Source organism: Lontra canadensis, unplaced genomic scaffold, assembly GCF_010015895.1.
Source record: "Lontra canadensis isolate GAN:19392208 unplaced genomic scaffold, GSC_riverotter_1.0 scaffold3, whole genome shotgun sequence".
NCBI lineage: Eukaryota > Metazoa > Chordata > Mammalia > Carnivora > Mustelidae > Lontra > Lontra canadensis.
In genome coordinates, this window is record NW_022630997.1 from 53022366 (window position 1) to 53049839 (window position 27474).

The window sequence follows — 27474 nt, forward strand, 5'->3', positions numbered from 1 at the left end:
TTTTTTTTAGTGAATACATATAGGCATTTTGTATTTGTACACATGACTATATATTGTTGGCTCTTGGATTTAATTGCCTGACTTTTGAATTAAAGAATAGATAGTTAATAGCAGGTCATTCCACACAAGACTCAGTCAAGGTGGTGCTCAGTATCTGTTGGTTGATCTGACTATTTTATGCTGGATTAAGAAAAATTAAGAAAATTTAGAAAAATTGTGTAGACATAACAGCTCCAATTATCAAGTGCCCACTGTATGCTAGGCATATTATCTGTAAAACTTGCAGCCTCTCTGCAAAGTAAGTTGTATCAATATTTTTTATTAGATGAAAAAACTCTAGGGGCTCAGAGAGTTTAACAATTGAAGGAGGTCAAACAGTAAATGGCAGAGATTGGGACCTAATTAACATGGGCTGGAAAACACTTTGGGGAAGGTTGACCCAGAAGATTTGTACAATACCAACCCTGCAACTGTTCATTTTAAAGAGCATGGGCTATGTCTTGATCAAAGCTAAAACCTCTTTCCTTCTTTCCATTCTACCTTCTGGCATTTTTTTAAAAATTTTCTTTAAGGAAGGGAAAGTACATTTACTGAGCAGTTACATTCTACCAGTTTCCATGCTGGCCCTTTGCACATGCTGTTTCATTTAAATTTTTCTAAACACATGGAAGCTCTCTGACTCTGCTCAGCTGCCTCCTATCATGGCTGAAAGTCAAGACCATTTGGCAGATAATCAGAAAACTGAGTGCTAGCCATGAGAACAGGGTAGGTCACAAATCTCTGCACCCTCAGTTTCTTTACCTATAAAATGGGATAATAATACAGTCCCTGCCTATCTCACTTTTCAGTTAGGGGTAACATGTCAGATAATAAAATATTAGAGGAGAATACAATTGTAGGTATGAACAGGTGGTCACCTATATGACAGAGTTATGTTGCATAGTTTTAAATACAATACACATGTATGTAGCCAGAACAAGGAGGGAAAGAGAGAAAATGGGAGGGAAAAAGGAGTTACAGAAAATAATGTGAACAGGGCCAGTGATTCCTCCTGTTATTCTACTTAATGAGAATAAACCTCCAGTAAAAGGGACTCAATCCCTCCCAGTTCTTTTGTGCTTCTCCAAGTGTGAGCATCTCCCTGCGCTGGGTTTAGCTTCTAGGGATTAGATGCATAATTTTCTAATAAGATGGACTATAAATGCAAGCCATCTGGCTCTCCAACAAACAGCCACTTGTTTTAATGCAGAACGAAAAACTGGCTGTGAGAGAAGACATATTCCTCGGAGCATTTTCAAGAATAATCTCAATTGTGCTTCTCAAACCATCTGTGGCGAAGCACTATTTTTTCCCAACACTTTTTAAACTAATACTTTTGTAAAATACAATAAAAATTAATTACTAGAAAATAACTACTTGCTTGTGTGACCAGCCATGCCATCTGGCTTACTCTCAATTTTAATACTTATCTCGTCGCTGACCAGAAACAGACAAGTCATTGACTTGTACTGGCTCAGGAACCATCCTGTGAGTAGCACTGATCTAGAGGACAAGCACTAATGTCGGTGCTAATTCGAAAACCCCAAATCCTCTTTAAAATAGGATTCCAGGGGCGCCTGGGTGGCTCAGTGGGTTAAGCCGCTGCCTTCGGCTCGGGTCATGATCTCAGAGTCCTGGGATCGAGCCCCGCATCGGGCTCTCTGCTCAGCAGGGAGCCTGCTTCCTCCTCTCTCTCTCTGCCTGCTTCTCTGCCTGCTTGTGATCTCTCTGTCAAATAAATAAAAAAAATCTTTAAAAAAAAAAAAAATAAAATAAAATAGGATTCCATTTTCTACTCAAATGAGGACTTTTTATTGCCCCTTTGATAATTCTTTTTTCTTCTCTCCTTGTTCCCTGAGGCCCAACACCCTTAGGCTCTTCTTATTTTCCCAAGCAATCCCCTCCTCTAACTTCTCTATCCTTCATCTTCACTACTGAACTCTTATGTTTGGTAACTTCTGTCCTCAATCATCTCACACTTCTCATTTTTCCTTTCCTTCCTTAATTCAACAAAAATATATAACCATCCTGTAGCCCATCCCCTTGGGGTCTTGTCTGTAGTGACGGACAGCCTAGTTATGTCAATCAGTGAGTTTATGCTGAGACATATGAAGTCATGCTCACTCCATTCAATGGAATTCCATGTATAAACATCTGTTTATTTGAGCCTGCTGTATTTAAGGTAGTCTACTGGGAAAGATGCCATAAAAGATACAATATCTTCTCTTAAGTAGTTCATCACCATGCCACCTGGATCCTAATCCAAATCCACTGTCAAGTCAACATGGTCACACTCTGCTCTCATTATTAGACACCATTTCCCACCACTTCCCAGCCTGGCTGGCTGCTTCACTGTTACCTGAAAAAAACATATTTTTTTAGATATCTGTATTCTTATTCATGTTATTTGGTCAGATTCCAGAATCTTCCTTCTTAGCCTAGCTCAAGGAGGGCTTCATCTTCATCATGTTCCTTCTGGACAGAGGAGCACTACAGGGCCAATGGGTCTGCCCTTCCCTGGAATCCTCTTGAATTTATGTTCATAACTTTCAATGTATCACTGTGTCATGTGATTTCCAGTTGTCAGAACAGCATTTGTCTTTCTCTGTGATTAGATTGTAGACCTCTCCTAAGCAGCATATTCGTTGTTCTGTATGATGACAACTGATGTTCATCCAACATCTTTATTCATTGCCCACCAAGAGCAAGGCTGCCTCCTTAACTCTCTAGGAAATACAGATACAAAGACCCTTGAGTCCTAGAGCTGAGACTGGCTTTCCACTCTTCGGTGTTTTGTGTAATTCTTATCCTATCTTGTGCTCCATGAGAAAAATGTGTCAATGGTCAAATAAATTTCAAAACTTGCACATATTCTATTCCCCTCTTGGAGTCCTATGAAAATTAGAGTCTTAAAATTTTTATGAAGTCTTGTAGGTGAACAATTTAACTTTATTTAAACCAGAAGTTCCCCAAAATAATTTGTCTAAAAACATTCATTATAAATTGCTAATGGATACTAACATTTTGATGTTACTCCTCAAAATACATTTGGATAAGCATTGATTGGGTTATAATTCCAAGGTTAAAATGCTAAAAACTGAAGAGTTCGTTTTAATTTGGTGTCATAAAGCCATGTGATTTTGTGGGGGTTTTTTTAATGTCCTATTGTTTAGAGATGCATACTGAAGTATTGTGGGTGAAATGATAATGAAATCTGAGATTTTCTTTAAAATACTCAAAGGAAGAAGAGGGATGTAAGACAGATGAACGATTGGCACAATGTTGATAATTGATGAAACTTCATGATTAATAAATGGAGGTTCATTTTATAGTCTGCTTATTCTACATATGTTTGAAAATTCTATTATGAAGAGTTTTGTTTTTAAATTCTATGTTGCTTGCAATGTCTACAATAGACAAACTATGGAAACAACCTAGATGTCCATCAACAGATGAATGGATAAAGAAGATGTGGTATATATGTGGAATACTATGCAGCCATCAAAAGAAATGAAATCTTGCCATTTGCGACAACGTGGATGGAACTAGAGGGTATCATGCTTAATGAAATAAGTCAATCGGAGAAAGACAACTATCATATGATCTCCCTGATATGAGGAAGTGGAGAAGCAACATGGGGGGTTTGGGAGGTAGGAAAAGAATAAATGAAACAAGATGGGATCAGGAGGGAGACAAACCATAAGTGACTCTTAATCTCACAAAACAAACTGAGGGTTGCTGGGGGGAGGGTGGGGTTATGGACATTGGGAAGGGTATGTGCTATGGTGAGTACTGTGAAGTGTGTAAATCTGGCGATTCACAGACCTGTACCCTTGGGGATAAAAATACATTATATGTTTATAAAAAATATTTTTAAAAATTCTATGTTGCTTGAAATACATAAATTCAGCCAAACTTCATTAATTTGGAACTCACCAATCTAAATTCTGTGATCATTAGGACAATATACTAATTTGATTAAACTGAAATTTGCCTTTGTTTGTAAAATATATTCAAAGTTAATAGATACATAGAGTCCCTCAGTGTAGCAGAGGATAGTTTACAAATCCTTAGGGGGCCCTGGAGGGGTCTCAGCAGCACTGTGAACAGGGAGGTGATCAGGTGGGTTCCTGTCCCTTCTCCCGAAACTGAGCTACAATCTGCAAAACTCCTACTGAAACTCTTTAGTGAGATCTCCATAAGACTTCGTTTTCAAAAAGAGTCCCACTGCTTGAAAATATAAAAGTGGAAAAACCACTGTTGTAGGCCATGCTGCTTAACCTGGATGGAAGTGACCTAGACCTAATTTGGTGAAGTCCTTCACTGTTCCTAGTTAACCTCATTTTAAAAATTGGTTAAATTGAATCCCCAAGCCCCCTTTCCTGTGCCTTCCCACAGAGGCCAAGGAGAGATGTATTTTGGTGCTTTGCTGGGTTTGTGGTTTGTGGGTTGGCAGCTCACTTTCAGCCAGCCTTCTATATGGTCTGGTATGTATCACACCATGATTATTTCCATTAAATAGCAGTAGATCAGCAGCCACCTGCTTGTTTCCAGATGTGATTCCCCACCCCAAATTAGCACCTGGGGCAGCTCGACAAGTCCCAGGCTCAGTTTCATGGAGACTTTGTGCAGACAACATGGAAAGATAAACTTGTCCCTTTCTCCAAAGGATATTTTTGGGGACTAATTCTTGTCTTGGTTCCTACTGGAGGCATCTCTTTTTTTCCATTTTATTTTATTTTATTTCCTTTCAGTGTCCCAGCATTCTTTGTTTATGCACCACACCCAGTGCTCCATGCAATACATGCCCTCCATAATACCCACCACCAGGCTCACCAAACCCCTCACGCCCCTCCCATCCAAAACCCTCAGTTTGTTTTCTCAGAGTCCACAGTCTCTCATGGTTTGTCTGGAGGTATCTTGAAGAACAAAAAATTCCATCTGGAGGGAACATTACAGGATCATTGAGGAAATCAGAAAATACCTCTACTAGAAGTTCTTTATCACATGGAGATCAGTAAAGGGCTCTTTCTACTGTGCCCCAAGGTCCAGTTTCTTACTACAGGATGGAGTATAGGGTTTCAGAACACCAGCTGTGGAGTCAGAGAGTCTTCAGATCATCCTGGCTATGTAGCTCCTGGACCTTAGGCTTAGTACCTCAGTAACTAAGCCTTGGTGTCATTTCTCAGAAGGTTGGGAATAATATAGCCTATACCAGAGTTGTCCCAAATGCTTTTAAATGCACTGCTTCTTCAGTATCATTGCAAAGAGAAGGTGAGATAAGCACTTGTATAAAGCTTGTGCTGGTACAAAGTGGAAACTTGACGTATTTTTGCTCCTTCTGGAGGTGATACTAGAGGTGGTTATAGTACCCCTGCTCCCCAGTAACTCCCCCAAGGAAACAGTCTGGCCAAGCCCTTCTCTCTGTCATTATGTTTAGCTTCCTGAAAGATTAGCTTGATGATCTTGGCTCTGAGCACACCTGAGAAATGAGGAAAGCAAATTCTGATGAAGCAAATTCTGGGAGGGGTCTGTCAGTCTCACTGTGTCCCTGTGCTGTAACATTGTTCCGTCACTGTCAGTGAAGATCAGGAGAACCTATTGGTGCCAGACAAGGGATCTGCATTTATTTAGCAATTAGCTTCCATAGTGATTCCACACTTAGCATGAAAAATAAGATCAATCCAATATAATAGCTCAGGCACAGTTAACTTAATCTAATTAGTCTGGCACCACTTTCTGAAAGCCATGGCCACTGGGGCAGATTTCCAAACACTGTAGATGGAGTGCCATCCACTGCCAGAAAATGGACAGCAGTCTTCCAGGAACGAGACTTAATCTACCAAACGGGTTACTGATTTCCGTTCTTGGTGTTTCTGCTCCAGGTAGTTCTTCCTCTTCCCTCCCCCACTCTATTTCTGATGCTTTTTAGGATAGGCAAGAGACACTGTCCCAACCAGAGTGACGTGTCCTCTGTTGACAAATGAATTTGCTAAATGGGTTCTCTCTTCATTTTGGTTTCAGCACATGTGAACAATGAGGCAACCTCAGGAGGCCACCTTTAAATACTTCAGAATGAAGCTCCTTAACAAAGACTCCAGAAGTACAGGCAAGCAAATCAAAGAAAAATGTCAAACTCCAAATGCCCTCCCAGCCCAGAAAAACGTCAAAGGAGCTGTAATGAAGGGAAGAATGGGCCTCCCAATAACGTACAGCTGGGCAGAGAGGAGAAAGAAAAGAGGCTCGTATCTGATTTATAAATATTTATAAAACAATCATTAGGCTTGGCTAGAACACGCAGTTCTTCTCTCAGTTCACTGCTGGGAAACAATAATAAAAAGCATGGAATTATTCAAATAGAGGCTAGAGGAGATTTAATTCTGTATTTTTAGAAATCTACCACGGCTCTCCACGAGGCCCAGCGAGGAAGGGGCGAGCAAACGTGCACAAGGTAATCCTGCACTTGGACCGGGTGTGGGAAACCAGCTCAGACTCGGATGGCAGAGCCTCAAATTAGCCTCCTGCCCCATCCGCTCAGACCCTGGCCAGTGGCACCTCCTGTGGACTGGTCCTTGGCTGCTGTCCTGTGGCTCCTCTTCGGAGCTGGCGCTGCTTCTTCACTCCCATGGCCCTCCCGTTTACAAAGCTGGTGGCCCCTGCCCACAACGGGCCCTGGTGCTTCCTCTTTAAGAGGCCCAGCTTGGATCTTCTTTTTCGGCCTAGGGCAATTTAATAAAGTGCTCCTGAAAAGGATTTCTATGAGGAAAAATTCGTCTCATCCGTATTTGTTCTGGGCCAGGCCTACACAAAATTGGGAAGGCAATGGCTGATACCCGTGTCCCAACCACTGGGACGGGGTAATACTGCTGCACGCCAAGCTTCAGGTAGGCCAGGAGATAGGAGGGGTTATAACTCTTCTTCGCGCTCAAAATATTCAACCTTTTTTTAAAGCAACCACTCAAGGGGTACCTGGGTGGTGCAGTCAGCTGAGCCTCTGACTCTTAATTTTGGCTCAGGTAGTGATCTCAGGGTTGTGAGATCGAGCCCCACGTTGGGCTCCATGTTCAATGCAGAGGCTGCTTGAGTTTCTCTCTCTCTCTCTGCCCCTCCCCCCCAATCTCTCTGTCTCAAATAAATAAATAAATAAACTCTCTTAAATAAATAAATAAAGCAACCATTCAACAAAGTTACAAAAATTAAGATGATCTTTAGGCATGATTTGAATGCCTCATTCTATAAACTTTCTGAATTCAGAATCATTATTTTGACACTTAAGGCCCTTAATCATCTCTTTTGGACCATTTGTCACCACCTGTGTAGGCAAGGATTTCTATCAATGAGGACAAATAAGTTCAAGTTTCTCATTATACTTTCTGAAATTATTTTATTTGAAAGTTATATCCAATTCTTTAAATTGTGTATTTCTTGTTTGTATTTTTCTTATGGTAACTATAAAATATCTAAACTCGCTTTTTTTCAACAAGCCCCATAAAAACACCCTGAAGTCACTCCCCTTAGTTTACTTCTCAAGTGCAGTACAAGTAATATAGTTTTCTATGTGCACCTTGACATGAAAATACCTAACTCTTAATTCCAACTCTGCATCCAGACCTGTACTAAGTGCTTCATATGCATTTAAGTCTTTCTTTAAAGATTTGTCTGTTCATTTATTTATTTGACACAGAGAGCAAGAGAGAGAGAGAGAGAGAAACAAGCAGGGGAAGAAGCAAGCTCCTCAATGAACAAGTTGCCCAATGCAGGGCTCAATCCCAGGACCCTGAGATCATGACGTGAGCCAAAGGCAGATGCTTAACCGGCTGAGCCACTCAGTTGCCCCTACATTTAACTCCCTTAATATCCAGGGCACACCCATTTTATACATGGGAGAACTGAAGCATGAAGGACTGCCCAGGTAACACAGTGAGGAAATAGCAGAGCTGGGATTTTAATTTACAGCATATGCTCTTCACACTCAGCTCTCCTATCTCTCCAAAAGGTAGGAAAACACTGGTCTATCAGCATGCATTCTCAACCATAGCTGTTCCACACATAATGGGGTGAAAATCGGTTCTTGGAAGTCTGAAATCTTACTCCTTTTTTGTATGAAGCACAGATTACATTAACATTAGTACATAAACAGGTAACGGTATATCATGGGAAGGGGCAATTAAGAAAAAAATTGTCCTTAGGGGAGCAATCATGAAAAAGGATAGAAAAACACAGGTCTATGAGATACGTTAAGAGAATACTATGGAAGCCTTTCCCTGACAGCAACTCCCTCCTCAAATAGGCAGACACATGCATACTCAACACATGCATAACCTCAGATGTATTAAATTATTTCTTGATCAGCCTGCCTTGGTGCCTGAAGTTTTCCATTTTAGAGACTCACTCATTTGGGTCATGGTAATACTGTCTACACAGGGCCTCTTTTAAAGCGCAAGTATTGCTGTGGTGAGTAGTATAGGAATCTCTTCGTATCAGTTAGTGAAAACACCTGCTTAGCAAGGTGCTAAGCAAATAACAAAACAAGTCATATTTTTGGAATAGGGAAAAAGAGATAGGACAGGTCAGGATCATGAGGTCTGTGGGGTCAGGGGAGACCCAAGAGAGCAATACTAGAGGAAGCCTTGATTGAGTATGGATTTAGGAGAGCATCAGTACCCACAGGACTGAGAGAACTGGGACTAAGAAGGAGAAAGACAAGCATCACCTCATTTATGACCTTTGACATGAGACAGAATTAAATCCACATCTTAAGTCTGCATCCTTTGGCAAATGACTTCCCCCCTCGGAGCCTCAAATCTTTTGTCACAGCTATAGTGGACCATAGAGTATGAATGTGTGAGAGGTGCCTGGAATGGAGTAGGCGCTCAATATACACTAGCGTAAATGTTGGCTGTTCCAGCGCTACATTTTTCCATGATATTTTTGTAATCATTGTGTGATCATCTCACAGTTTTATCTAGGGCTAGCTGTGTGCTTTAGAACAACTATACTCGTTCCTCTTTGGATCTGGTTAGACATCAAGGAAAGAGAAGTACAACTTTTTCTCACTCACTTCCCACAGGAGCCAGTTCCAGTGGCAGCTTCTCAGTGGCTTACTAAGTACATGAGTGTACAGACACATCAAGGCAGCCCTTGGACTTCAGGAGAGCACATTCCCCTCTTCATCATTGCAAATACCTCCAAAGGAAAATGGAATTAAAAGTAGAATTTTTCAGAATCAGGCAAGTGAGGGCCAAGACAGAGTAAATAAAGGGCTTTTTCACAGAAAAGAATCAGCAGTAAGAGAATGGATAATTCATCCTTTCATCTCTAAATTCACTGGGGCTTCGATTCTGCCACACTTTGAGGTTTCCGTGATTTTGATCTATGTCTTCAGTCCCACAGTTTGGAAAAGAGGATGCTGAGTGTGACTCCTTAGAGAAATACTAAAAAGCAGACATTTTGAATCCAGACAGTTTCATCTGGGCCAGATTATTCTAGTTCTAGTTCTGCATGACCATCTCCTTCAAATCTATTATGGATTCCAGCATAGCTATGTACAAGCAAGGCCTGCCCCTGGCAGACTAAGCTGCAGCCAGACCTAGAACCAGGAAGCTTTCATCTTCCACCAGAAGGTAGCATTCTTTCCTCATAGTTGAAAGGTTTCGGAAAGAACCCCTCTCCCTCCCAAAGAGGGTTTCTTGGAAAGAACCCCTCTCTCTCCCAAATCCCCAAAAAGAAATATGCCATCCCTGTGATCATATGAGCACAAAACTTCATTCAGCCTCTGAGCCCTCCCACCATGATCTGTTCTCATGCTTGCACTTGTGAGAATCAAAGTTAATTCTTCTTGACTTCTTGTATGCCTCCTCATTCCTTATTATGACCCTAATTCCAGTTTCCCTTAAATTGAGTCAGATCTTTTTTCACAGCTCTGACATCCACCTGTCCTCCATTGGGCCTGCTCCCACCACAGGAGAAGCCAAGAAGGAGAGGACAATTTAAGACCCCTTGGACCCTTTTACCACTCACCCTTTGGGGAAGGGGCATTGCCATAGGAGGGCCAGAGTGGAACTCTATGGAATTATGCTATCCAATGCAATAGGCATTACTCACATGCAGACATTTAAATTTAAGCCAATTAAAATTCAGTAAAATTTTAAAGTCATTTCTTTAGTCATAATGAGAACATTCATATGTTCAATAGCTACATGTGGCTACTGGCCACTGAAGTGCTTTGCAACACTTCCATCACCACAGAGAGCTTTGCAACATTTCCATGACGACAGAGAGCTCTGTGAGTGCTACCCTCAGCAGAGGGCTGAGGCCACAGGTTCCTCTGACCATGACTAAGTGGGGACGTAGCACTTGTGAGAAACACTGCTGGCTGAAGTCTGGATATTTGTCCCAGTGAGACCCTTCTGAAAATGACCTTCAAACAGTTTGGGCCCAGGCCTTGCCATGTGGAGCACTGATTCTTCTTTTTAGAAATTTGCCAATTTGTTATTATTATTATTAATTATTTTAAATATTTATGTATTTGAGAGAGAGAGAGAGAGCGCGCTCACGTGCACACAAGTGGGGGGAGGGGCAGAGGGAGAAGAAAAGAATCTCAGGAGACTCCCCACAGAACACAGAGCCTGACACAGGACTTGATCTCACAACCTGGAGACTACAACCTGAGCTGAAATCAAGAGTTGGATGTTTAACCAACTGAGCCAACCAGGCAACCCTAAAAATTTGCCAATTTAAACTCAGTTCTTCTCTGAGTGACCAGAAAGTAAGAGATAATATTTCTGGGTGGATATCACTTTAAAAAATCTGATCAGATTTGGTGTTTTTTTTTATTCTGGCAAAATATACATAATATAAAATTTAGCATCTTAACCATTTGTAAGTGTATAATTCAGTGGCATCAAATACAACCACAATGTTGGGCAACCCTCACCATTATCTATTTCCATAACATTTTCATCACCCCCAAACAGAAACTCTGTACTCATTAAGCAATAACTCACCATTGTCTTCTCTCCCCAACCCAATTATCTTTTTTTTTAAAGATTTTATTTATTTGTTTGACAGAGAGAGAGAGAGATCACAAGTAGGCAGAGAGGCAGGCAGAGGGGAAGGGAAGCAGGCTCCCTGCTGAGCAGAGAGCCCGATGTGGGGCTCAATCCCAGGACCCTGGAATCATGACCCAAACCGAAGGCAGAGGCTTTAACCCACTGAGCCACCCAGGCACCCCACAACCCAATTATCTTTCATCTCTTCTCTGTCTTTATGAATCTGCTTATTCTAGATATTTCATAAATAGAATCATATAATATTTGTCCTTTTGTCCAGTTAATTTAATTTAGCACCATGATTCTGAGGTTCATCATCATTGTAGTATATATCAGAACTTCATTCTTTTTTATGTCTAGATTATATTCCACTGTGTATATATATGTATACTTTGTTTAGAGAAAGAGACAATTTTTAAATAACTAAAAAAATGAGACACGTTATTTTACCTGATTCGATTTTCTGCCACTCCACTTAATTGCCAAAAAATGGAATTACTTTGCTAGTTCCTGCCCCACATCAGAAGTTAAGTACCCTTATGAGACTCTTTTATTTTGATAGCTAAAGTAAATGTATGGGGCCTGGCACACCGTAAGCATCCTATGTAACTGCTGTTGTTATTATTATTGTTATTATTATTATTATTATTATTAGTCTGCTGGATCAGTAGTGCGTTGTAAATGGCCTGAGCATGGATTTCAGAAAGTGCATCCTGCATTGTTCTTTAGACTCCCACATGAGCAAGGTGTTCCCGTTAGTGGAACTCGTGGGACAGCTGAGTTGACTGGTCTGATTGTTGATCTGTATTCTCAAGTTGATAGAAATCCCATCAGGTTTCGAGCACCAATCTTCCCATCTGTGACTTCTGTCAGTTGTCCTAGTTCTGCCTCTACAGTGACATATAGCCAGTCTTCTCTCTCCTCAGATGACACTGATCTAGTATTTGAAAGTGACTCTGGACCCTGCTCTTCTTATGTCTTCACTTCTCCAAGGCCATAATGCCTGCTTTCCTCCTCTGTACATTCTGCCTAGTAGTTTCCAGATGTTTCTTTAGCCTAGATTGCTTCTCTGGGTATGTTGTAACTTGTTTAGGACCCTTATAAAATTCATGACCCAGGGCTGTATACAGTACTTCAGATGTGACCTGACCATGGGCCAATGCTTAAAGATCATTGATTACAGACAGATAAATCGATATTTACACATATACATACATAAGCTTATCTGTGTATTTTTGTGTATATATGGACTTAACAGATACACACACACAGAGACACTTTTTTTAATGGTGACACTAGTGTTTTGATGCACATGTTCTTCAGTCGTGATTCAGTCGTGAAACAGCTCTGAAGAACATAGTGTTCTATTAGGTCAGCCCCCAAGAAAGGTCATAGCATTGACATGATTCTCTCACTCGGCTGTGGGGCTGGACGTGGACACTGGGGGAGGTGATGACCTATTGCCTTTGGAGTCCTCCCAGAAGAACTAAGTCTGTTAGCCAGGGGAAGGGACATAAAGAAGCACACAAACCCTGACTTTGAAAGGTTTCCCTCTTTTGAACATTTATGTGGTTGAATAATTTGATACCCCACAAAGGCATTAAGGACTTACTTTTCTCTTAGATCTCAAATAATTTAAAAAAATAGACATAAATCCTTCAAACATTGTTTTTACCCATTCTTCATTTATAATGACCTCTCTCTCCTGTTTTCTCTCATTTTCCTCCTAATCCTCCAAAGCACGCTGTGAACTCCCAACAAGTTAAAATTGTAAAAGCTACGTAGTTCACATGCGTACGTGAGGCCCAACAAGGAGGGCTTAGAAGGCTGTAATCGCTTAGGAGAGATCAGCAGCACAGGTTGGCTATAGCACTCCGAGAAGCTGCTGTTTATTTATTTTTGTAAAAAAGGAATGGACAGAAGGAAACACTGAGTTTCAATAATAAAATGACCTTTCTTCTGAATAGATGAGCTTCATAAGTTAAAATGATTCAGGGCTCTGTCTAGTATCTGGGGAATAGAGTCCTCTGTTTCCGAAGACAGATGTGATTATGACACACAGTCAACAATGTTTTTCTTCAGGATTGTTTGGCCTGAATTTGGGGTTTTCTGGGAGGGAAAGGGAGAGAAAGGGTTGAGGACTTGGAGAATAATAGGAATTAAATGGGAAAGTATTTGTGGTTCAATGTCTCTATTACAGAGTTTTATTGTTGGCTTAGGTAAAATATCATTTGGAATTTATCATAAGAAAGTCTCCTAGGCCTTTTGGTAGACCATTCTCAAATTAAAGGATAGAATCTGAGTCTCATGAGGTTGTTTTTCATTAACTTAACAAAAAAAAAACATACTCGTAGAATGAGGAACCGAAGCCAGGATGTGGGTTTCTTAAGCTACCATAACAGTGCAGTTTAGAAAGTGGTGCATGTAGTACAGTTAGTTTATAGATGGTTCTTTTATGACATTCAAAATATGACTCTATCAGTTCTAAAACAACTTTTGGTTTCATTACTTAGGTGATTCTTACATCTCTGTGACAACAAATACCAAAAATATATAGTCATGGGTAGTGAGGATATTCCATGCCCATGCCTCTAAGATACAAGAAAAAAAAGAAGGAAGGGAGGGAGGGACAAAGGAAGAGGAGAGAAAGAAAAGAAAGGAAAGGAAAGGAAAGGGAAAGAATTGGAAGGAGAAATCACTTGGGCAGAAGAAAAACCGGGTAACTGGCTTCCTTCGGCATGTACTGACAAGTCATTCCATTTTTGTGTGTCTCAAATGTTAAATATTTATAATGGGAACAAGTATATAAAATATACCACCTTTCTAGGATTACACTGAGAAAAATAAAACACAAAATGCAAAAGAAACCACTCTAGATAATTAAAAACAAATTCACAGGTCTATTTAATCTGTCTTAGCTGGAATATACTGCTGTTTTCATGGGTCCGGTGCTGAGTTTAGTAATTCACTGATGGTGATACTTAAACATCATGGCAGACTTAGGAGGTATGCATTATTACAATGCCTGCTTCATGGATAAGGAATGGAGGCATCCACAGGATCACAGTGAAGCAGCTCAGGTTTGGATCTAGTCTGTCTCGCCCCAGAGCTAGCTCTTCTATGCATTATCTAGCCCCAGCTAGATTATAAAGTATTCTGGGTTAATACGGGAAAAGGCATTGATCTGTAATATTTCAGGGTGGTTTCAAGGCTCAGTACTCAATGAATAAAGCCACCAATGTCATGGTTTATAGCCTTGGAGGTGGCTCCACTGATTTCCACTTCTAAATATTCATGCCTTTTTGTAATGTTTTCCCCTTAAACGCAACACAAATGAAAAGACGTCAGTTCCAAGATGAGGTTATGTAAAGACTGGGGCTTCCATCTTGGCCATTCTCTCTCACTCTCTTGGATCAGTTCACTCTAGGGGAAAGTCGTCTGCCAGGTTCTGAGGTCTGCTAAAGGTCACATGAATGACGCATGTCATCCAGGGCCAGCCAACATCCATGTGAATGACCGCGGAGGTAAACTTTGCCCCAGCTGAACAGTGGGCTAACTATATGTAGCCTTGGCCAAAATCCTGACTGCAGCCTTGTGAGAGACCCGGGTAACATCTCCTGGATTCCTTGACCCACAGGAACTGGGAGACAACAAATATGTTTCATTTCAGCCATTAAGTTTTGGGGTAATCTTTTATGTAGCAATAAATAACTCAAGCAAATGTTAGTGAAGTGGCTGATTAAGGAAAGGGAACCTTCCCAAGTATCCCTCCTTCAACTCATTCAACAAATGCGTACCAAGTTCTTACATGCCAGGCATTAGATGCGGTCCCTGCCCTCATACTGCTGAGCATCTGATGAGAGGTAGGTGGAGGGAAAAATATTTTTTATATAAGTAAAAATCAACTTCTTCCTAACATGCTGGAGAGGGAGTAGAAATAGCACAACATAGAACCAGCCAGGAGGACTCCAATTCCAGTCTCCAGATATAAGATCTGGGACAAATAACTTCTCTGAGCTTTCACTTCTTCATCTGAACAGGTGATGATACTATCTCTGAAAAGTTTGTAGGATTAAATAAAGAATACATGAAAAACATCTGGCATGTATTAGGAGCTCAACAAATAATAATTCTATTAGTCTTCGTGTCCTTCTTGTAAAAATAGGGAGTAATTATCCATATTATGCAGGATTGCTCATTTTATAAAGATATATGTACATAAAATGTTTAGCAAGGGGCAAAGTCTGTTTTATATGCACCCAGAATAGTAATTCCCATTAGTTTTTGTAGACCTTATAAGTCGTATTATGGTTATAGAAGATAAAAGTAATTTTATAAAAAAATAATACGTGGGCGCCTGGGTTCCTCAGTGGGTTAAAGCCTCTGCCTTCGGCTCAGGTCATGATCTCAGGGTCCTGGGATTGAGCCCCACATCGGGCTCTCTGCTCAGTGGGGAACCAGCTTCCCCCTCTCTCCCCACCTGCCTCTCTGCCTCCTTGTGATCTCTCTGTCAAATAAATAAATAAAATATCTTTAAAAAATAATACAAACTTTTGTGGGTTCTAATTTTGCAAAAGGCTTCACTATGAGTCAATGGAGGAAATGAAAAACGAGGATAGGATGGGCTATCTGAATTCACAACCAAGCAGGGCAGAAGCTAATTACTGGATATCAAAAGTCTGGGATTCTCTGTTTGCCTCTGAGTGACCACCCACTATTTACCATAACAGGGGGCATCAGATTGTTTCAGTCTTGTGTCGTAGCTGTTGTGTAGCTTATAATTAATGATCTTCTAAAACAATTATTTTATAAAATACATTTCTATCATATGACGACACAAAGGATTAATGTTCCTCATGAATTTCCTAAAATTTAATCAACATGCATCACCATTAGTATGACTAAAGTAATGTGTAAGACTAGAAAGACAGACACACACACACACACACACCCCTCCCGAAGAAGTGAAAAATCAATATTAAAGTATATTGGATTTTATTTCTAGAAGAACTAAATATGACCACTAGATGGCACTGGAGTCTGATTTCGTCTTTCTATTTCCAGAACCATCTCTGGGAAAAACAACTGTAAGACTACCATAAATTTTCTGAGTCAGTTACTTGCTTATCTGATGTGGTGCAAGGCATAGGACATTTTGATATTCTTTTTCAAGTTAATGGCAGTCTTCCGTCAATAAATGAGCATACTGCCAACTCAACCTGAAGCAAACTGATCTTGTCCAGACAAGTGAGTTTTGTGATTCCTTGAAGAGCTTCCTATAAGAAAATGTAAGTTTCTACCAATGAAATAGGTTATAATTTCAAACGAAAAAAGCTTGATATGCCTCTGCCAAAGTGCTGACTCCAGCTGTTCATTTCCTCTAGCAATTCAAATCTCAGTTCTGGCGCAACTATAGTAATGCCTAGAAACCCATTCAACAAACTAACGTTAAGACCAGCGCTCCAGGGTGCACATAGATGCTAAGAGGCAGTGAGTGGGCTTCCCTTGTGGAGTTTATATTCCAGTGGGAAAGTCAGACAATAAGCATCTGAATAAATACAATAATTTTAGGTGCCATGAAGGAAATCAGTGGGTAATGTGGTGCCCAGACAAGTGGGCTCAAGAGGGGGTGCATTGGATAAAGTGATTAGAAGTCTCTGAATAGGTGAAATTTAACCTACCCCTAGAATAAGATAGACTCAACCCCAGAAAGAAAGTCAGCATCATAGAGGTAACAAGAGGGAAGGGGAGAGTGGTTAGAAAGTTACTGGGAGGGTCAGCAAACTGAGTCTAAGAGGGAGTTCAAGTTTGTATTTCATCTTGTTATGGGAGTCACTGAAAGGTTTTAAGCATGCATACAGCACCTATGGTTTACATTTTTTTAAAAGAACATTCTGGTTGCCAGTGGGCAATGGATTATTTTTTTTTTAAGGATTTTATTTATTTATTTGAGAGAGAGAGATCACATAGGTGGAGAGGCAGGCAGCGAGAGAGAGGAGGAAGGAGGCTTCCCGCTGAGCAGAGAGCCCGATGTGGGGCTCGATCCCAGGACCCTAGGATCATGACCTGAGCCGAAGGCAGAGGCTTTAACCCACTGAGCCGCTCAGGTACCCTGGGCAATGGATTATGACACGGGATAAAAACAGCAAGCGCTCACTACATGTATATTAAATGAATAAATGAACAACTATACCCACTGTGGCTAACACCAGCTAGGTGCTTATGATTCCTTGAAATTCATTTTATCACATTGATAGAGTTAGTAACACTCTTAATAATGGTTCTCAAGTTTAGCAGCCATCGGAATGATCTAGAACACTTATTAAACACAGATCGCTAGATGACACCCTTAATCATTTGTTTCTCCCTCCCCAGTTTCTGATTCAGGAGATTCGGGTGGGGCCTGAGAATCTGCATTTCTAACAAGTTTCCAGATGATGCTGATGTGGATCTGAGGACCACCCTTGGACACCCACTGCTGTAAGATGCTGAGCACTAAATGCCATCAGCTATTGAGACAAACAAAATAGGGAGAACTTAGCTCTATTACAGTTCAGGCTTCTGGATCTTAGAGATCACACTCATCCTTTTCTTGTACTACTAATGTGGGAAATGTTCACTCTCTCGATAAGGATGAATTCTTCCTTCCTAATGGAGCCTTATTTTTGTTCAGGATTATCCTGTCCAGCTCCACAGTTTAAGTCAGGCTTGGTTTAGACCACATGTGGTAGCTCCATCCCCTTACCACCAGATACTCACTATCCCAACCTCCCTTGAATAGCCATGGGACTCAGGTCTAAGCCAGGAGAAACAATAGCAGTGTACTAGAGATCCTGGGAGACTCTCCTCCCTAATGAAAAAGAGAGTAGGGGCGAAAGGAGTCTTCATTAATAGGAGATTCTGCTCAGTGAATACTCTCATGTAAAAAGAGCCACAATTTCAAAAATGTGAATACCTGTCAGGCAGTGGTATGCTGGTAAGTGTTTAACAACAGGTTCTCAGCAATGGGGTGGGGGGAGCCAATTGCTGATTTCCACAGTGTAAATGCTCCTACAATGGCTAATTTTAAGCTACTGATGTGAAGTCACTGAACACAGAATTGGGAAAAGATGGTAATGATAGGTTCTCACGAGCTTGCTGCAGCAAACCACTGCCAGGGATTCTGAAACCTAAGGGTAGGGTACACCTTATCCTGAAATGTAAAGAAAGCAAGCCTAATCTTTCATGTTCCCATGCCCATAATCTCTCCCCAAATCCATTTGCACAGTCATATAAACAGCTGGAAAGATTCAAGCATAGAAGACACCCAGATTGGTGATTGATGAACAGCCCCCTTGCCATGGCTACATACATTTTATTGAAATATAAGTCTAAAAGTAATCTTTTGTGGAATTGAATGCATTGTTTATAGGAAGTATTTTAGGAAGCCGGAGTCTTTCTACAGCTCCTCCACAAACTACCCCTTATTCTCCTTAGTGTTAAAAGAAAATAATGTTTAAAACAGAGAAAAGCAAACTTTATTTGAGGGGTACTTCTGAGGAATTAGCAGGTCCAGGTCCCTCTGTAGGGAAGTCACCAATTTCCTACTCTCTCCACATCCCAATACTCAAGCTTCCGCTCAGCCATGTGCAAAGTTTCAATGTCTTACAATTTTTTCTTAGCAAATCCTTCCTGATCCTTACCAGATATCACACACTCCCCTCTAGCCAAAATAATTTCTCCTAGGTTCTCTCTACCCTCAGTGTGGTGCCTTGATATGTACAATCCCTCTGCCTAGAATGGTCATTCAGGATTTCCTAAACCTTGTGGATTACCAGAACAACATGGGAACAGTACAAATACAGATTCCTAGATCTCACTCGTTGATCTAATGATTCAGAATCTCCAAGAGAAGAAACCTGGAAATACACAATTTCAAACAAATGCCACCATGACTTCTATCTGGAAGTTTTAGAAAAACTATGGCTTCTCTGTCTCCTTTTTACTGCTCAGCCCGCTCTTCCTTCCTGGTCCCCGAAACAGAGTTAAATCCTCTTCCTTATTGCATTAGGCTTACAATATTTTGCATCACTTTTTAGCCTTTGCTTGAATGAACTTTATTGAGAGTCCTTCCCATAAGATTGTAAATTTCATGAAGGTAGAAAGTGTCTTGTTTATGACCATATCTTGAGTACCTAGCACCATCCCTTATGTATAAAGATAGATACTCAATAAATATAGGCTGACTGATTGACTCATACTCCATCTCACACCTATGAGCCATGAAAAATCTAAAGATAAGTTTCATTTCATCAAGGCAGATTCTTAAGTGCAAGCATATCTGTCTAGCCCTACAACCTAAATGTGTGTCCTTGTACGAGTCCTATCCCCTGGGGTGTTGATTGGGTTGAAGTCTTTCATCTTACTGTCTCTATAGGGCAAATGTTCAGCATCAGATATTTAATGGCATGTGTTAAGGGAGAGGCAGTGGAGTTGGACATCAAAAAGGAGACACAGCTTTTTCAAAAAAGCACCATGTTATCTGTTTTCATTTCCAAACCAAATGAGATGGGTTAGGGAATAAACATAGAATGTGTGTCAATTTCTTGATTCTCGAGGATCAGACATCTTAATTTTATTTTTATCTTTTTCTCTCCTGAACCAAGTGCTTGCCCTTGTGGGCACCCATTCTCTTTTTGCCATTCTTACCAGTTCCTTGGGCTAAAATCAAGAAGTATGGGTCATAGGGACCAGAGAGCTATTTGACAACTATTTACTGCATTCATTCTATGCGCCAGACGTTGTACCAATGAGCTAACCAGATGAGGACTATTGCTGTCAGGTATGACCAATAAGAATGGGAGGTGACTTCACTTAAACCCATTTCTGGAGTTTGGAAAAAAACTTAATCATACATCCAATGTACAAAAAAGCTAAGATGTTCTCAAACTGACCATAGATTGATAAAGTCCTAAGAACCCTTCAGGATGCTCTGGTACCTTAATTTTAAACCCCTTTCAGCCTCCATTTGAACAAAATCTTCCTGAAAGCTTATTATATAAAATGGTTACAAGCACAGCTGATAACATTTTCCTCCCAGGAGTGGGGGTCCCAGAGTCCCACCTACTCTATTCCAGTGATAGCTGCTGGGAAAACTCCCTAAATTCAGCTTGAAATTCATACATCTGCTACAATATCTTCCTTTTAAAGATGGGAAAAATGAGTTGTGATAAAGACTAACCACTTTCTCGTGACAGTAAAACTCATCATTGAAGGAGCCAGGACAGAACCAGGGTTTCCTGATGCTGGTTCAGGGCATGGCTCCTTTCACCAGAGCATAGATTTTGCTCCTTCCTAATGCATGCGGTTCCTAAAATCTGTCCCCTGGCATGTCTAGACATTTCTGGAGGAACTTACTACTAGCATTCAGGAGGGTCTCAGGGAAGCAACAGAAGGCAAACCCAATCAGTCCATTACTTAATTAAAGCCGATAGATGTATAAAGAATGATATCCTACTTTTGGTATAGGTTCTGAATCTCCATCCCCCAAAACACCTGAAAGAAGTCAGAGTAGAAACTGTGAGACCGAAACACCATGCCCCCTAGCAGAAACATTTGGTCACTTACCCACCGAAAAATAAAACTATTTTATTTCAGATATTGCCTGAGGGCCTCACAGGTTCATTGGAGTTACCATCACATGGGAGGTCAAAGGGGACCTTAAGGAGTTCAACATGTGTCAAGATTTTCTTAGCGTCCCTTATGAGAACTTTCTTGCCCGCTTTGTATACACTATTTGATCCGACTTTAAATTCCAGTACAAGTTAGGGGCACAGATTATCTGGGCCCAAACCAAATGAATTAGTCTAACATGATACATTAATAGGAGAGACCAAATAGGAAAGCATTTTGTTTTACATATTGTTACCTGGAAGCATAATTTGTGACTCCTGAAAGGGATGTTTTTACCGGTTACTCTTGACAGACAAATTGTGTTTGTCCCTTTGTATTTATTTTACCATTAATAGAATTGACATAAACATATACTATCCTCAGAAATGGAAGTCTGCCTTTACATTTATTTAGCCATCTTTCATGATTTTTCTTCCAGGAACCCATCTCTACATAGCAAATTTTGTTACTTTGACTTGCTGGCTGCTCTCTGCCAACCACCATATGTATCTTTTAATTAAGTAGAAAAGAGATCTTAAAAGCTCACATAAGCCTAGGAAACTCTATTTCTGGCTGACAGCGATGTCTCCTCATTTGCTAGCAAAAGCACAGATTGACAGAATAGAATAGATCAAGAAAATTGATCGTTACTCATATGCTGGATTGAGTCAATATATGTAAATCCATCCCTATTGCTGGCAGGCACTGAGATGCTTGCCATGCAGAACAGACACAGTTACAGCCTGTTTTCTAGTCCAAATGCCAGCTTTTTTGCTTTAATGCAGCAAAACTACAGTTATGTACTCAGAAAGCTCTTTTGTATTCATAACAACTGCAGTTTGAATGTGGTTCAGGACAGAGAAACTGTATTTACGAGCCACCATCTCTTCTGACTCAATACAATTTGCAGTAAATACAGTTTAAGTTAGAGTGATGGTATAGATGCTCTGGGAATTTTCTTTGTGGTTTTACTACATTTTGGGGAAACGTTTTAAATGTTCGCTGCTTTCAAGTTCATTTCTTTAAAGTGAACAGCCTCACATGGTTGTTGTGAAGATCAAGTGAAATAAAAGATATGAAAAAGGCTTTGAAAAAAATTAAAAGCATTATGCAAATGGAAGACAATTATTATTTTTTTGTCTCAAGGTCCTTTTACTTAAGGGCAATGCTCTCTAGTTATCTTAGGGCCTGTTTTAATCTTGATTTAAAATAGTAGAGTATTCAAAGTAGCAGAGCATGAAAAGAAGGCCTCAGAACATAAAATGCGCATTATGTGTTTAGATATCCCTTAATATCTGTTCAGAGAAGAATAATTATGAATCTCATAGTATCAAAGAAGAGTCGTGTTTCTTTCCTCAGGAGTAGGACTTAATGGTACATGATTTGAGTCTTTCAAAAGCTCTTAGAATTGCTATTTTCTTTCCCAAGCCTAACTAACCCATTCAAAAGCTAAAGACAGTCATCTCTTCTGTGCTGTAAATCACAAGAGGAACACAGTTCATAAACAAATATAGGTAAACCATTGTTCAAGCTGATTTAACGCTCTCATAATCTATGGCAGTAATCGTGAAGAAAGCCCTTCTGAAAAGAGTTGAAGCTGAGTGATGGGGACTGGGGTCTCTGTACCTTCAAGAGCGCTACCATGAACATCACCCATCGATTACCGCCATCCCTTCCAGTCACTCCAAAAGGTATGGGCTCTCTCCCTCTGCTTCTCTCACCCTACAAGTGGTAAATGCCTCAGTCATGCTGGCCAAGTGGCCAGAAAAGTTCGCAAAGACAGAATTACACTTTAGAGTGGGGAAGCATTTTAAAGATCTTTTAGCTTAGGTCCCTACCTCCCAGATTATTCTCCACCCATCATTTCATCCCCCTTATATTGTATCTCTACTGTAATCTGGCCTGCACCTTGTCCTGGGAACATTCTCAGGCCTCCTCCTTCTCAACTCTGCTTCTCCAGAGGACCTCCAGGAGCCTCTGCAAGTTAGCTACTGAGTCTTTTACTGTTGCTATTCTGTCAGTTGTTGTTTCTGTAGTTTTAATTATTTGAGTAAAGTTGACACACAATGTTATATTAGTTTCAGGTGTACAACCTAGTGATTTGACAACTCTCTATGTTATGCTGTGCTCACCACAAGTGTAGCTACCCTCTATCACCATACAGCACAGTTACATTATCAATGACTACATTGACTATTATTCCCATGACTTATTCAACCCATAATTGAAAGCCTGTATCTCCTACTCCCCATCCCTTGGGGGATGTTGCCTATCCCCCAAGATTCCTTCCCTCCGACAACCTTCAGTTTGTTCTCTGTATTTACAGATCTAATGCTTTTTGTTTGTTTATTCTTCTACTTTTAGTTTCCACATATAAGTGAAATCATCTGGTATTTGTTTTTCTCTGTCTGATTTCTTTCATTTAGCATAGTATCATCTAGGTCCATCCATGTCATTGTAAATGGCAAGATCTCCTCCTTTTTTATGGTTGAGTAATAATCCATTTTGTATATATGCCATATCTTTATCCATTCATCTTTCAGTGGAGACACTTGGGCAAGAATGTAGAGAATTAGGGAATCCTCCTGGACTGTTGGTGGGAATGCAAACTGGTGCAACCGCTGTGGAAAACAGTATGAAGGTTCCTCAAAAATTGAAAATAGAAATACTATATGATCAGGTAATTCCACTACTGGGTTATTTACCCAAAGAAAACAAGGACATTAATTCTAAAAGATATAAGCAACCCTATAAACATTGCAACATTATTTATAGTAGTCAAGATACTGAAGCAGCCCAAGTTAGCTACTGAGTGTTTTTGACACCTCCTTGGTCTTTTGAGAGCTTCCATGCTCTCTAGGACATTGTAGGCTAATCATACACATTTCCAACCTCAAATCACCCAGATCCATGGAGTAGGAACAGTATTTCGGACTACTTTTGCATATGAGAAATGCTCATTACTAATAATTTGGTCTTTTCAGTGGGCAGAACTAGAAGTCAGCTTTTAGATAATCTCCCTATTCCCAATCCCTCATTTTTAAAACAGTCACATTATCTACACTATGAGAGCATATAGACTTGCATACTGCACTGTCTCTCTTAATAGTGATTTTGGGGTCTTAATTGTACAAATAAATTTATATTTAATATTTTCTACCCATCCTTATACTAAATTTGATTGTATAAAACTCATTTTTTTTAGTTGGAAGAGTTAAATTTTTTTAAAGAGTTAATTTTTTTTTTCCCAATCTTCTACGGACCAATACTTTTTTGTAAAGCACAATGAAAATAAATTGCGAGAGAAATGATTCACGGGCTTGGATGTCATAGCAATGTCAAAATGCTATAAAAGTTTGAAAATGCTTACTCTTAAATTCCATTCTTATTTCATTGTGGTCTGGTAGATTCCTTAGGAAAGGCACATGAGAACAATATTCTCTGTGTTCTTGCATGTTTACATCAGTTTACCAGAGGCTTTTTATACTTAAAGGTCAGTTTGGCTGAACATCAGAATCTTGGCCCACATTTTCTTTCCTTAGCTTTCTTAAATATGTCACTATATTTTCCTTGGTCATGAAAGTGTTGCTTTTAAAGATACTGGTGGCAATCTAATTTTCTCTCTATTGGTCTTTTTACCGGGATGTCCAAATGACTTTTCTTTACAGGATAGTGTTGACTATTATGGGGAAATTTCTAATCATCTCAATATGAAATTTCAAATTCTATTTTATTTCAATAAAGTTTTTTGAATTATAATTTCCTTTCAGAGACTCCTACTATATAAGACATCATAAAATTTGTTATACCGTGGAAATTTGTAGCAGTCTGGTAAACCGATGAACCCTTTCTCAGAATAATATGTTGAAGGTTTTTGGTTTTTTTTTTTGTTGTTTTTTTTTTTGACAGACAGATCACAAGTAGGCAGAGAGGCAGGAGCGGGGGTGGGAAGCAGACTCCCTGCTAAGCAGAGAGCCTGATGAGGGGCTCGATCCCAGGACCCTGGAATCATGACCTGAGCTGAAGGCAGAGCTTTAACCCACTGAGCCACCCAGGCACCCCCAGAATAATATTTTGAAATGTATAAAATGGAATACATAGAATAGCAAAGGAAACTCGCTGTATTGAAATATAGTTCTCAAAATATTTTTAAATTGTGATACAATGATCTATTTGCTTCTTTATTATCATATTAAATAATTAGATATAGTGGTAGATATAAAGGCCATTATAAGTTTGAAAAAGTGATGAATGAAAATGAGATTTGGAAATATTTTTTAAAAGTATAATTTGATATTATGACATTTATGATTCATTTTGGTGACAAAGTCACAGGTACTGTTAATACCACTGTATATAGGGATATGCATACTAATTACAGAAACATAGTAAATTCAGGTAGAGGTTAGAGAAAATGGAGATATATTTTCCCAATGAAGTCCACAGACACATGCATTCTATCCATAAACACTGCAGTCCTTCACTCGAGGTAACAAACCCCTCTATTAGACATATGTTGACTCTTCTGAACCATCCCTTTCTCTCAGATGCTTTCTTTAAATGCTTTTTTCCCCCCTCACACCTTTCTTTCTTTCACGTGTTCTATTTCTTTCACCGCATTACTGTTTCTGTTTCTTTGTGTTCCTCTGGGCTCAATTTCATTACAAAAATGATCTTACTATTTTATTTCTATTTTTTTCTTCAATTTATTGAGAATAAGCTCTCTCTTAAAATCTTCTTTAATCATCTCACTTTCGAGTTCTTCCGTTATGTAATTTATTGTCACAGCTTCTACCATTTACTTGGTTTCTTTTTGCTCACTTTGAAATTCTGGGTTTCAGTTTTCATCTGTCTTGTGGGCATGTCTTTCCATGTGCCTCCCGGGCCATGGGGAATTTATTCTGTTCCTCATTCTCTTTATTAGACTGCATACTTTTTCCTTTGCTCACATGCAAGTAAACGAGTTTTTGTCTACTTTTAGGAGGAAGGAAGGGCCAAAATAATTTCTAGATTCATGACTCTAAACTCCATCTATTTTTTTGCTCAAAATAATGTTTTAAAATATGGCCTTGTACTTTGTGACATCTCCCTTTTCCATTTCTCAATCCCATTTCATCTGGGTTTTTTTGTCCCTCTTGTCCCAGTTCTGTTCAATTAAGAATCTCTGTGCTGGAAGGGAACTCTGGCTTGTTATTATCAGTGGCTTAAAAAGCCCAAATTGATCTAACACCATTAGATCTTATCAAATGCAGTACCCTTGCCCCCCCTCCCCAGTGACTGGGGTCTATAAAACTACCTCCCTGTTCAGCTACATTTTCCACTGAGTACCTCTTAGTGATACGGGGGTGCTCTGGTACTCAGGACCTTCAGACCCCAGGACCTGAACAACAGTTTCCTAATTGGCCTGTCTGAAGCCATTCTCCCTTCCTTCCAATCGAGATCATCTTATCCATGATGCCAGAGTAATCCTCCCAAAGCACAGGTCATGTCATGCCAAACATCTGCTCAAAGAGATCCTGTGACTCACTAGTATCTTATAAATAAAGTTCAAACCTATTCTCTGGAAGTTTGAAACTTTCTGTGCTCTCTCCCCAGTTTATCTTCCCAACATTTACTCCTTCCCTCCCCTACACCTAACCTGAGATACAGTCAAATAGGACTCTTCACCATTTGACCAATATGTCTCTTTTTTCCCAGTTCTTTGTTAGGACCACTGTGTTAATGTGTAGTGCCTTACCATACCCGCAGCCCCAGCCCCAAAACTCCCTTCCACTCTTATTCTTCCTCCCCCGCACACTTCCACCAAAATGCCCTTTCCTCTTTTGGATATCTTAATATTTTAGATACATTTGCCTTATAGAATTTAAATTTTACATATAAACATATGTGTACACACACAAACACAAGCACACATCCTACTATATTTTAATTTCACTGTGAGAAGATTGTGTAGTTCTCTTGGTGTTACCCATAGCACCTAGCACAGACTTATACAGAGTAAATGCTCGATACTACTTGTTGAATAAACAAATGAACAGAACTCAGTCCTAAAGGTAATGTGACCATCCACAAGTCATCCCTCTAGTCAGTGACTGACACCAGATGATGCTAAAACAAGATTACATAATAGGTCCCAAGACCACTTTGTATAAATGATGCTATGTATATATGTATATATATATACATATATATATATGTATAAATGATGATGATTATCATCATTATTATCATTGATAATTACTAATCTGGGGCTGCTTGCTGAATGGACATCAATGAACAATCTAACTTAGGTCACACAGCGACTGGTACTTAGAAGAATTTCTAGGCAAATATTCATTCAGGTAGAGGCTCAACAAGTGATAACGAGATATAAAAATGAATACTAAATATTAATAATAGTTTCTTGATACTCCATCTCTCAAAGCTTTGTATCTCTACCACTCTGTATATTTTTATTTTGAGTTATATTTTCTTAAATATATTTTCTTGTGTCAGACTCCATATAAGAGATAAAGCATAAATCTAGACTATCTTATCTTGTGCATGCTTTCTTTTTTTTTCTTTTAGTACTACATATTGAGTGTTCTTTATAGGCTCACTGAGGCACAATACATGTCATATCCACATGTATTTCTGTGGGTAGAAATACATCTGGTGCCTTCCTGATAGTAAGCTATATGCTCAGAAAGAATCCTCACCCTCCAAAATGCTCCCCCACCTGCCATTTCTGGTC

At 39.7% G+C, this 27474-nt stretch overlaps 1 pseudogene; it reads right to left on the reverse strand.

The window, feature by feature from the left end:
* Positions 1-6573: 6573 nt before the first annotated feature.
* LOC116858389 overlaps positions 6574-27474 on the reverse strand; it is a 35770-nt pseudogene continuing 14869 nt past the window's right edge.